The sequence below is a fragment of the Monodelphis domestica genome, chromosome 5 (genome assembly GCF_027887165.1).
Source record: "Monodelphis domestica isolate mMonDom1 chromosome 5, mMonDom1.pri, whole genome shotgun sequence".
Taxonomy (NCBI): Eukaryota; Metazoa; Chordata; class Mammalia; order Didelphimorphia; family Didelphidae; genus Monodelphis; species Monodelphis domestica.
Genome location: NC_077231.1, coordinates 239,754,092 through 239,767,610, shown reverse-complemented (window position 1 = coordinate 239,767,610; position 13,519 = coordinate 239,754,092). Strand labels below are relative to the sequence as shown.

The 13,519-nt window shown below is 34.7% G+C and overlaps 1 long non-coding RNA gene across 2 annotated transcripts in view; it reads left to right on the top strand.

Moving 5' to 3' along the window:
- Window positions 1–10,831, top strand: part of LOC103095425 (uncharacterized) — a 71,618-nt gene extending 60,787 nt beyond the window's left edge. For both annotated transcript variants that reach the window (XR_473254.3, XR_001625108.2), the window contains 2 exons: window positions 9,212–9,284; window positions 10,543–10,831. This is a non-coding gene — a long non-coding RNA (uncharacterized LOC103095425). The remainder of the gene's footprint in view (window positions 1–9,211; window positions 9,285–10,542) is intronic.
- Window positions 10,832–13,519: the final 2,688 nt, after the last annotated feature.

Here is a 13,519-nt window from a genome sequence, read left to right as displayed (position 1 = left end):
CCTCTTCCCTTTCCCCTCCTGGAACCAATGAGCAATTCCACTGGGTTTTACATGTATCAAACCTATTTCTGTATTATTAATATTTGCAATAGAGTGATCATTTAAAGTCAAGATCCCCAATCATATCCCAATCAAACCATGTGATTAATTATATGTTTTTCTTCTGTGTTTCTACTCCCGCAGTTCTTTCTCTGGATGTGGATAGCATTTTCTCTTATAAGTAGGGGACTATATTTTGATTTTTGCCTTTGTATTCTTAGTATGATGGCTTGAACAAAATAGACCCTTAATGAAAGATTGTTGAATTGGTCAGGTGATTGATCTGCTTGTTAAAAGTGATCAAAACTGAGAAATACAAGTAAATAAGAAATATAAAACAAGAGTTGCTTTCCCCCCCTACACCAGCACATTAACTATGGTTGTGTGGATTAGGCCAAAATCCTAGAGCTTGCAAGCTGATATAAAATCCAGGGTAGACAGGTTTTCATTCCTCTCCAGTCTCTACTCTGATTCTCTTAAAATTTCTCTATAATTCACTATGCATTTTCTATATAATTATAATTCTCAAGAAACCTTTTCACCCTGGAAGCTGACAGGATTTCACATACTGGAAGTACCTTATGATCCCTTGTTCTGGTTGTCTAATTCCATGCAGAACTTTTACTTTGAGGAGGATACACAGGCCAACCATTTCTTGAGTTCTCTTCAAGCTTCACTCCTGGACTTTTTCTATCATGACAAACATTTTAATGCTTTTTTACTCACGCTCTTTTTAGCTTTCAATTATGTGTTGTCTATTCCCTTCAGAATGGAAGTTTCTTGATGGCAGGAACTTTCTGCTTGTATTTGCATTCCTGATATTTGGCACAGTGCCTGGAACATAATAAAGTGCTAATAAATATTTGTTGACTTGTTTTAACTTCAAAAGGGGGTGGTTATATTGTCAACTGCTGTAGTTATGTTAAGACGTATGAATATTAGGAAGAGGCCATTAGATACTGGTTATTAATAGATCTTTGGTTATTTAGGAGAGAATTTTAGTTGGGTAGTAAGTATGGAAAGGCTATGGAAGACTTTTTCAATAATTTTACATGAGAAGAAGATATGAAATATAAACCTGGGCACGATAGAATCTTGGGAGTTTTTTTTAAAGATATGGAAAGCTTATAAAGATGATGATAAAAGAAAATAAATAGAGGAATGGTGGAGAAACTTGCTAAAGACAAGAGGACTTGGGATTGAGAGTAAACACAGAAGTGTTGATTTTAGAAAGTGAAAAAATAACTCCATCATATTCTCAAGTGAAGGAAGGGACAGTGAGTTACAATATCAGAGATATGGGAGATGAAGACAAGAGAAGAGGAATTTCATTTTCCCCTTTCTTATAAATTAAAAAAATGAATGACCTTAATTTTTAATGAAGTATAAAGTAAGGTCTTCTGCAGTGAATGAGAGGAGAAAGCCATGTCAGAGACTTGAGAAGAAAAGGTTTGCAATTGTTGCTCTGATGTGTGCAATAGGGAATAAATTAAGGAGTAACAGAATTGCCTTTCTGTAGTGAAGGCCCACTTTCAATTAACTAGCATAAATCCATAGTGGATACAGTTATGGATTCTTCCATTTCTGTTCAGCAGCAAGTGAGTAGGAGGAGGTACATGATTGGAGTGATCCAAAATTGGGGGTTGGCAAGGTGTGATCAGTGATAGGACAAAAAAAATGAGGGATCTGAGAGTAAAGGAGAATGTAGATATGAACTGTTTTACAAGAATTCAAGATTGGGAAGGAAAGAAGAATAAAGTCAAAGCAGAGATGGTAGCCTGGGATAGTACTGAAAGAGGCATTAGAGATCATGGTGCAAATGAATGGTAGGTTTAGAAAGAGTGAGACCTAGGATATTTGTGCTAAAAATGGAAAATAGATAAAATAATTGGCCTTGATGTAGATTATCTCCATTTTTCTTAGGAAGTTTTATTGATATAATGTATCAATTGTAAAAAACAATCTTTGAAATTCATGGTATCTCCAAAGTTATATCTATAAACTTTACTGACACAAGAAAAACAAAGTAAAAGAAGAATTTCCTTTGTACACATTATGATGCATCCTGGGGTAGCATGATATAGTGACTTGAGAGCTGTACTTGGAATTAGGAAAACTTAAGTCTGAATCTCACCTCTGAAACTCAGTAGCAAAATGACTATGAGTACTCTCTGAACCCCAGTTTTCCCACCTTAAAAATCTTACCTCATAGGATTGTTGTAAGGCTCACATGAGAGTAAAATACATGGCAAATCTTACGGATTTATTCAAATATTACTTAGGATAATGATGATATACAAAATAAACTAGAGAACTACTAAATTAGTACATATATCTTTGATAGACATTGAAAGTGGACAGTGACCTAGGACCAGAATTAAAAAGGAACATTTTGGATTGGATTTCCTTTACTAAATTGTGCAGTTTCTTTATCTATAAAATGGGAATAAAAATGGCACCTATCTTCCAGGCTTGTTGTTAGGATCAAATTACACACACACACACACACACACACACACACACACACACACACACATAAAGTGCTTTGCAAAACTTAAGGTGCTATGTTAATTCTAGTTATTATCACCATTATAAGTATTAGCAAGAAAAGATTTATTTTTTAACATTTGAGTTGGGATGTAAAAGATGGTTAGGAATTCAATAGGCAAAGAAGGGAGTGAAATACATTCACAGAATGAACAAAGAAATGAGAAACTAAATGGTGTGATTGAAAGATAGAGAATAAAGAGATTGGTTGAGGCACACAGGAATAGGAAATAAAATAGGGTGGTTTTGGATTATTGAGAACCATGGATTTCAAGCAGAGCAGTTGGAAGATGAGGGTTTTTTTTTTAATATCAACAGTGGTAATGGTAGAGAAAGGTTGTATGCAAGAAATGCTATGAAATTTAATAGGACTTTAAAACTAATTGGTTATGGGAGGTGAGGGAGAGAGAAGAATAAAAACTAGGAAATTAGATGAAGGAGGGTGTCACCTGCTAGGAAGAAAAGATTTATGGAGGACAAATTTGGTTTTATCTAGATTGATTCTGAGGTGTCATGCCCTTTAGAGAGCTAAAAAAATATTAGTGTTCAGAAGAGAGGTCAAACCTGTCGATAAAACTAATCCATATGGTTAACTAGTTTAGCTCTTTATAATGTAAAATTATGTAAGTTGACAGTATATTGTTCTATTCTTCAACTTTTCAAGAAGTCTCTTCCAGAAAAATGGCCTGAGTTAAAGTGAGTGGAAAAGACATAAATATACTACCATGTGACTTCAAGCAGTGGTGTCAAATTCAGATAGAAATGGGGACCACTAATTTATAGATAAGAATCCCTGCAGGTTCCATGTTGGTTTAGAAAACTATACATATTTTACTTATTTAATTTTTATGAATACATATCAACACATTAAATTTAGATAGGAAATATATTTTCATTTAATTTGGGCTGCACTTGGCTGAGTTGTGAGCCATGTGTTCAATACCTTTAGCCTATAGAATCATAGTTCTAGAGCTGGAAGGGGCTTCAGAGGCCACTTAGCCCAACTTCCTCACTTTACAGATGAGGAAACTGAGACTCAGGGTACTTGTGTGATTTGTCCAACTTCAAACAATCCCATACTTAGAGCTGGAAGAGACTTTAGAGGCAATTTAAGGTCAAAATCAAGGTCCAGGTACAATTACATTACTTAGATAGTAAGAAGTTGAGTTGGATTTGAACCCAGCTCCTTTGACTCTGGAGTGAGTTCTATTTCTCATCTACCATGCTAGTACTTTCCTGTCTTTACTACATTTCAGCCTCACAACAACCTTGACAGAGAAGTAAATTGCAGCCTAGAAAGATAAAGCAAAATGTTCAGTGTCTCAAGGCCAGTTGCTGAATCAAGACCATAATCCAGATCTCTCAGTCACCAGTCCAGTGCTCCTTTTTGATGCAATATGCCATAGGTGGGATTTATATTTATCTTCAGTTCCTCTAATGCTTCAGAGCATCTCTTTATTTCTCATCAAACTAGGGTGAGGCTTAGTGTCTCTGCTCACACTTTGCTCTTTCATTTTAATTCTGGTCACTTAGAATGCCACTTATTCTTAATGTTTCCTTCTCTGTATTAATGGTGACCACATAAAGCCTATTTGCCTTCCATCACTTAGGGCTATGTTTTCAAAGCCCTGACTCGGTTTTATTTCCAAGGAGGCTCCAGTAGATGTTAATCAAGACCAGGCACTACTTCCCTCCCTCCTTCTCCTTCATCATCGCCACACAGATGTATATTTTCATCCATCTGTTCCACTGCAAAATGTTTGGGCTCGTTTTGAGGTGACATACAAAGAGTGCATTTGGTACCATCCTGTTCCCAACCACAGTCATGATAGACTTATATGGCTTGATGACAAACAGGATGGATTGTCTTGGTCCTGGCCCAGTTCGGTTCACTGACAGATAGGGTCATGTGGGAGAACATGGTCAGGAGTTCATTTTTCCAATGATGCTGCCTTTCTGTTTCTAATTAGCTCTTTGTAGTACCTTCAAAGATCACATAGGCGAGGAATATTTGAGGCTTAGAAGCTAAGCTTCTGAGGCTTCCATTTCAAACCTATAAAGTTGAAAACCTCTGGCAAAGGCTGATTTTACATGTAAAAGGGGAAGAAGTGGGCTAAACTGTAATTTGGGGTACCATAGAAAACTACCATGCATGTCCAAGCAGATTTCACTTCCCAGATGGTCACTGATGCTTGGAATTCTACCATTAAAACATCATTCTACAGGAGTATTTTGGTGACGTGAGAAATGATGACTCTGAAGAATACAGTAAGACTTGGGAAGACATATTAATTGATGCAAAGTGAAGTAAACAGAATCAGGAAAGCAGCATACAATATGAGGATAACAATGTGAATGGAAAAAACAACAACTTAAAAAAAGGAAATTGCTATAATAATTATACAAGCTTGATATTCCACTCTCTTCCAAAAAAGAGAGAAAATGCATTTCCTTCCCATCCATGAAGAGACCGAGGGTGTAAAACATTATATTTAACTGTCAAAATTCAGCTGATGTGTTGACTAGTTTTGTTGAAATGCTTTTCTCCTTTCTTCCCTTGCTCCCTTTTTTCTTCTTGATAATTAAGGATGGTTCTAAGGTGTGGGGAGTGAGTCAGTATCTCTTTGGATGTGAAGGTAATATAAAATTGAAAGAAAATAATGTTTTTTTCTTAAAAGGAAAAGATGGTTTTAAAAAGTATTCATTTGAATTTGGGAATTTTCCTAGAATAAAATGCAAATGCCTTTGACAGACACAACACACTATCAATCATTAACCTCTTGTTGTGAGTTAGTTTTTTAGATCCTTTCTAACCTTACAGTGTGCCAGAACTGGTCCTACTCCAAACCAAATGATCTTTTTTTCCCAAGAGGATTGCAGAGGATGTATTAAATTAATTATTATTTTAACTACTTGATTATTAATCTTAAAGGGGACTAAATGGAATTTGGAGGATCTCAGACTTCTTTAACCTATGGTTTTAGAAGTCTACCCTCAATTGGAAAAAAAGTACATATCCTGCACAAGTAAAATAATTTTTATGATGTTTTCCTCATTAGAATGTGAGCGCTTTGAGAGCAGGGCTGTGGTTTGTCTTTCTGTGTATCGCCAAAAATAGCTAACACCTGGCACAAAGTAAGAGCTCAATACATTCTTTTTTAAACCCCCTTACATTCAGTCCAAGAATCAATACCTTATGTATATTGGTTCTATAGCAGAAAAGTAGGAAGGCTAGACAATGGGAATTAAGTGACTTGCCCAGGGTCACAAAGCTAGGAAGTATATGAGGTTATATTTGAACCCAGGACCTCCAATCTCTAGGTATGGCTCTCCATCCACTGAGTCACATAGCTACATCAATTACATGCTTGTTAATTGATAAATGGTTTGGCTATAGCTCTGTTTTTGCCCTCATTCTCTGTCATTCCCATCAGATATTTTATTGGCATAAACAGAACTCATCATCTTTTCTCCTTCAAGCTACCTTTCTTTCAAAGTTCTTCATTTCTGTTGAGGGTACCACCATGTTTACCACCTAAGATCTATTTTCAAAATCTCACTTTCACTCATCCTTCATATATGATCAGTTGCCAAGTCTTCTTTATTTTACCTCCTCAATTTCTCCTGGATTCATTTCTATATCTAGTCATAGAACCACCTCCCTAGTTCAGCCCTTATCAGAAATCTCAACTAAACCATTATAGTAATCTCTAAAGTGATCTTTTTCTTTCAGGTCTCTTCCTTCAATCCATCCTCCACACAGGTGCTAAACTGATATTCTTAAAACACAGATCCTACTATGTCACAGAAATTCTCTCTTCTTATCTCTCTTCTGCCTTCTGTGGTTTCCTTCAAGTTTCAGCTTAAAAAGTCCCACTTTATAAAGTAAGATTTTCTTGTTTTCCTAAATGTCAGTGCTTTTCCTGTTTATTATCTTCGGTTTATCTTATATATGTCTTGTTTGTACATAACTGTTTGCATTAGACTGTGAGCTCTTTAGGAACAGGGACTGTTTTATGCCTTTTGTTCTATTGTGAGGTCTTGGCACAATGGCTGGTACTTAGTTTGTTTATAAATACTTTTTGATTGAATGGTTTCCCATTGCCTCTTGAATAAAATTACATTGTAAGCCCTTTAGGGCAGGGACTATCTTTTTCATATTTGTATCTCCATTGACTATCATGGCACCTGCCACATAGTAGGTGCTTAATATATGCTTATTAATTTCTCCAGTATAAAATACTTATTTAGAGACAGATACTAGCCTCAATATTAAATTCTAAGTTCCTTGAGGATAGGGACTATATGTGTGTATGTGGACTCCATTTTTGTACTCAGTGTGCCTGGCAAGGTGCCTTTCATATGGTGAGTGAAAAATCAAGCTTTTTGAAGGATTATTGAGTTAAAACAAGGTTAAAACTGAGTTAAAACCCAGTAAGTTTTCTATTTTACATTGCTTTAAATGGAATTGTATAAAAAAGGATTTTAGGAATGAGTTCTGCCCAAATCTGTTCTGAAATCAGGTTTAATTTTAATCCAGTTAGTTAGAGCTGGTGTTCATTGGGATTATTATATGTAAATTTAAGTTTATTACAATCTAGAAATAAAAGACAAAAAGCTTAGGATGTTTCATGCCCAATGAAAGAGAAGAAGAGAATTTTGGGATCAGAGAGCCTTTATTCACAGCAGAATGTCAATCTTGAGAAGATAGAATCTATTTTAATTTTTCTTTTTGTAGCTCTAGAATCTGGCACAGTACCTAGCACATAGTATATAGTTAATACACTCTTGCAAAATAAGTTGATTCTGTCTCAGTTGTACATTCATGGGACTGTATATTCTTTTAGCTTCTGCCATGTGTTGGCAAAGAAGCAAGACTCAAATTGGTAAGGTGGTAAAATAAATCAGTTTTTCTTTTGATTTTATGGGAACTATCAGAGCATGATACTTTCATTACTAAAGGGAAACTGATTACAGAGCATAAAAGGAACCAAAAACAGTCAGCTTTGGATTCCTAGAGCTCTATATACCCTCCAGGAAGTTAAATAACTCTGAATTAAGAGGAGACACTAATTGGGACACTAATGCATTGTTTTTTAAAAAAAATATTTCTTTAATCAATTTTGAATATTTTCCCATGGTTACATGATTCATGTTCTTTCCATCCCCTCCACTCTCCTCTCATAGTTAATGAGCAATTCCACTGGGTTTTACATGTATCAACCAATGCATTGTTGGTGGAGTTATGAATGGATCTAGTTATTCTGTAGGGCAACTTGGCACTATGCCCATAGGGCTAAAAAACTGCTCATACCCTTTGGTTCCAATAGTACCACTACTAGCTCCATATCCCAAAGAGATAAAAAAGAGGAGAAAAGACTTACTTATACAAAAAATTCAGAGCAGCCATTTTTGTAGGGACAAAAAATTAGAAATTGAGGGGATGTCCATCAAGTGGGGAATGGCTGAACAAATTGTCGTATATGATGGTAATGGAATACTATGAGAAATAATAAGCAGGATATTTCAGAAAAACTTGCAAAGACCTACATGAACTGATAGAGTGAAATAAACAAAACCAGAAGAACATTGTTAATAGTAATAGCAATATTGTAAGATGATCAACTATGAGTTAGCTATTCTCAACAATATGACTAGGATAATATTTCAGAAAAACTTGCAAAGACCTACATGAACTGATAGAGTGAAATAAACAAAACCAGAAGAACATTGTTAATAGTAATAGCAATATTGTAAGATGATCAACTATGAGTTATGAGTTAGCTATTCTCAACAATATGACTAGGATAACAATATTCTCAACAATATGACTAGGATAATTCTAAAGCACTTATGATAAAAAGTGCTATCCTCCTCTAGGGAAAGAACTGCTGGGAGTTTGAATACAGATCAAAGCATACTATATTTCACTTTATTTGTACCTTTATTTGGAAGTTTTGGCTTTATGTGAGTATTCTTTTACAACAAGGACGAATATGGAAATAAGTTTTGTATGACAATCCAATATAACCCAGATTAAATTGCTTACTATCCTAGGGAGGCCAGAGGGGAGGGGAGGGAAGGAGGGAGACAATTTGGATCTTTTAATTTCAGAAAATGTATGTTGGAAATTGTTATTACATGTATTTTGGAAAATAAAACACTTTTTTAAAAAGAGGAGGATGATTTACAAAGGAACCAATGAGTTACCATTAAAGAAAGGCAGTTATTAATTCAAAAAAGAGAAGAAATTCTTAACAATTAGAGGTCACAAATGGAATGAGAAGTTTCAGTATGCTCCCTGTAGCTGCTTTATTTAAAAGAAAGCACTATACCTAGAGATGTTCTAGGATTCAAATAAAGTTTGTATTAGATGACCTCTGATATATCTTTCAACTCTACTCTTAGGTTGTGTAAAAGGTCTAATCAAAATCTATGAATAAAATTAATCATTCAGAAAACTTTTCAGGAATTAGAAGAAAAGATGACAAATTGAATTTAGGTGTTAACTTTTCAGATCTTACTTAAATTTTGTGTTACTAAATATTTTTCTGTTATACTGTTTGTGTCTTAACTAAAATGGAAAACTTTAAAAACAGAATTCTATTTTTATGTTATAAAAAAGGTGAATGCATATCTCCATCACACTGAAAACACACTTACAGCAGACAACTTTTCTTGGGGTCATTCTTGCAAAGGTAAGGCGGTTTACACTAAGTGCAAATCTGTTCCTGTGAAGGGTCACTGCCCTCCCTCCCCCTTTTAGTTACTTCTTGAAAATCAGATTTTTAAAAGAGAATTTAATTTTTTTATTCTGAACTTGATGAATACTAGATAAACTAATTATTTCCATATTCACTGATGAAAAAAGGAAGGGCTTGTCATAAAACTGATCTTTGTTATGTAGAGTTTGCTTTTCTTTTTAAGTATAATAAATTCAATACATAATTTTCAAAGCTGTCCTTCTCCCCTTCTCTAAACTGATCCTTTTGGAGGTTGGATATGTCTAAATATAGTACAGTACAATATAACATGATGAAATAGTAAAAATGATATGTATATTTATTAAATTCTTGTATATGTGACAATAATCCTTCAGGGACAAAGTCCTTCTAGAACCAGACAAATAATGCTTCTTGAGCTTTGTAGAGTGAAGCACAATTCAAAATCTTAAAAAAATCTAAATTTTATTAAATCCTTCCATTCTACCATAGTTTCCATATATACTGGTGGGATTGGTCAATTCTACTCCCTGATGCAATTAGGAGAGAAGCTGATATCCACATGATCACATTGTTCTTGGTAAAGTGAGAGACTTAGAAGCTATTAAGTGAATCTGTAGGTGACAAAGAAATTTAGAGGTATTTTCTTACCAAAAGGATAATAATAGAACAGGTGAGGAATACTGAGAGCCCTTTGGGAGAGGCTAAACAATGAATGTGAATGAAAACACCAACCAGTTTGTTAAGGGAATGGAATTTCCACTTAGTGTAAGGGTTTTACAGTCTGACCTTCAACACCTGTGAATGGTTATAGGAGAAAGGTATTGAACAAAAAGTCATATTCACCAAACTTAGATTGAGAACAAATCTTCCTATGATTTGTGAAGATTAAATTTAACTTTAACCTGATTGTGAAAATGAAATTAATTATCTATCCCCTAATTGTGAAGCCTAAATTGTAAACCCTGCCTTTTTTTGGATTTAATCACCCAATGTGTAAACATCCCACTTAATCATAAAATGGGAGGTCTGTGACCCATGTGTGCAATAATGGGTGATGAATCAGAATTGATTGACTGCCTCCTGGGCAGTCCTAAGCAAGGCTTTAGACTATGATTTGTCCATGTAAAAATTAGGGGAAGGCACAGGAAGTGACACAAAGGAAAGTGTCTTTAAAAGAGAGTGACAACTTCCCAAGATCAGTTCTAATGACAGTTTTTTTCTTTCTTTGGAGTGGAGGCTGGTGGAGAATCTGCTGACTGGACCCGAGACATGATGAGTGAAAGGCTGACTCCTTTCATATTGTATTTTCTGAAGAGACTAGCCTCAGGAGAGATTTCCCCAAGTCCTCAGCTTTGCTGAGGCCTAAGGACTAACTCCCTGCCCATGTTGAGCCAGGGGCTGGTAGTAAATTACTTAGTGCTTAGGCTAGATATCTTACCCTATTCTCTCTCTGATTTTCTTACTTCACTCTTTCTATACTTTCTATACAAATAAATTATAAATAAATCCCTTTTGAAATACATTAATTTCCTGGTGACTTTATTTTAAATAGAATCCAGTCCTTTTTATATAATTAACTTTTTTTCCCCTTACAGATTCAAGTCATTTCATTTGTGCCTTAATCTGACTTGACCATTCTGCGAAGTATATATCTTAGCCTTCAACTTTATCATCATTTTTGCAAATGTATCTATATACACATATACATGTATGCATATATATCTATATATATAGTCATCTGATATGAGGGATAATAATACACAACATAACTTTTCTACCATTTTCTTCTTACATATATGTCACATGTATACATTTGGAACAGCAGTTTTAGAATATAGTATCTCTTGTGTATACTGGTATAATTTATGGATTGGGAGGAAAGCAGATGCAGTGAGTAGTGCTACATTTGTAAGTAGGAGAGAAACATAGATATAGAACAGAACAAATGGGAGATTGAAAGGAGGAAGAAGAGAAGAAAGAGGGGAAATACTCAGATCCTGTGTCTACGTAATCTCAGGAATAGTGCATACAAAGCCAGTGGGTGGGAGTCACCCCCTAACACAGTGCTGGTGGACCTTATCCCATTTACCCTGGCCATAACTATACTCCCTCTTGTTTTCTGGAAATCAAGCAGACTAGTGGGAAGGTTGCCATAACACAATAGTTGAGAAGGACTGTGATACACAGATGGCAAAATAAATTAAAAATTCAACATTCTTTATTACTAGCCCATTAAGCACATTTCTCAACCTGCACACCAGCCCCTTCCTCAAGCTGTACTGACTGAGAAACTAATATAACTAAGCTTTGTATTATTGCCAGTAGTTTATTAGTACCATCATTATTTTAATTTCTGTTTTAGTGTTACTTCTATACAATGATTAAGAGGCACAGTTAGCAAAAGAAACAGATATTGCTCCTCACTGGAGATGAAATCATAAAAATATGATACTCTTTGAGAAGCAAGGGGAAAAAAGAAGGAAAATTGGCTTACTTTTGAATATCACTTCATAGTTTACATGACACATACATTATTATTGACCCTCACTAAAGGCATGTGAGTCAGGTACATAGGTTGATTATCCATATTTTAAAAACGAGATAATTGAGGCTCAGGGAAATTTAGTGGCTTGCTTAGTAATTATATAGGGAGTGCTGGAGAGCCAAAGATAGAATCAAAATGTCTTCTGGATCATACTCTTTACATTATAGCAATATATCTCTAAAAGATAGGAAAAATAAAAGGATTCTCAAGAATTTTCTGGTAAAAATAATCTAGATAATTTAAACACAAAATTTTTTCCACTTGTATTATTTATTAGCAAGAGGGATAAGAACTGGTAGAATACATTAATGATGAACCAAATAATATCCTTAATTGTTTATTTGATTTGATGTTAGAACTAGGAACTTAGATATTCTCTGTCATTCACAGTAGAGCTCTTTCAAGACATGAACTTCAACATGATATAGGATCATAGATTTTGATTTGGAAAGAATCTCAGCAGTTATCTAGCCCAAACTCATTTTGAAAATTAGGAAACTGGGTCTCAGAGAGATTGAAGGACTTATTTAAAATAATATAAATAGAAAGTAGTAGGGTAAGGATTGAGTTAAAAGAAAAGGAAAAGACTAGAAAATGAGCAAAAAAGGAAATTTAACAAATAAAGTGATTGTGGTGACAGAGAAGACCAAAACACAAACTCTGGAGAAGACAACAAAATCAATATGTTGTATCCAAAGTCTCCAACAAAAATATAAATTGGTCCCAAGCCTGAAAAGAATTAATGGCAGAGCTCAACAAGCATTTTAAGAATCAAATAATGGAGGTAGAAGAAAAACTGGGAAAAGAAATGAATGACACAGAAAAATGATGAAAAAAGAGTCAACAACTTACTAAAGGAGGTACAAAAAATGCTAAAGAAATTACCTTATAAACAGATTAGGACAATTGGTAAAAGAGGCACAGAAATCCACTGAAGAGAAGTACTCTTTATAAAGTAGAACTAACCAAATGGAAATGAAGGTACAAAAGCTCACTCAAGAAAATAATTCAAAAAAATTAGAATTTGGGGGCAGCTGGGTAGCTCAGTGGATTGAGAGCCAGGCCTAGAGACGGGAGGTCCTAGGTTCAAATCTGGTCTCAGCCACTTCCCAGCTGTGTGATCCTGGGCAAGTCACTTGACTCCCATTGCCTAGTCCTTACCACTCTTCTGCCTTGGAGCCAATACACAGTATTGACTCCAAGACAGAAGGTAAGGGTTTAAAAAAATTAGAATTGGACTAGTGGAAACTAATTATTACAGGAGACATAAGATACAACCAATTTCAAAAGTTTAAAAAAGAGAGGAAAACATGGAATATCTTCTTGGAAAAACAAATTTCCTGGAAAATAAATATAGGAGAGGTATCAAACTTCCTGAAAGTCTTGATAAAAAACAACTTAGACATTAACTTTTAAAAAATTATAAAGGAAAACTGCCCTGATATTCTAAAACCAGAGATCAAAATAGAAATTGAAAGAATCCACTGATCACCTCCTGAAACAGATCACAAAAGGATAAATCCCAATGATGTTATAGCCAAATCTGAAAACTCCCAAGTCAAAGAGAAAATATTGCAAGTAGCTAAAAAGGAAAAAAATCAAATATGGAGTTACAGTCAGGATAACACAAGCTTTAGCAGCTTCTACATTAAAAGACAAGAGA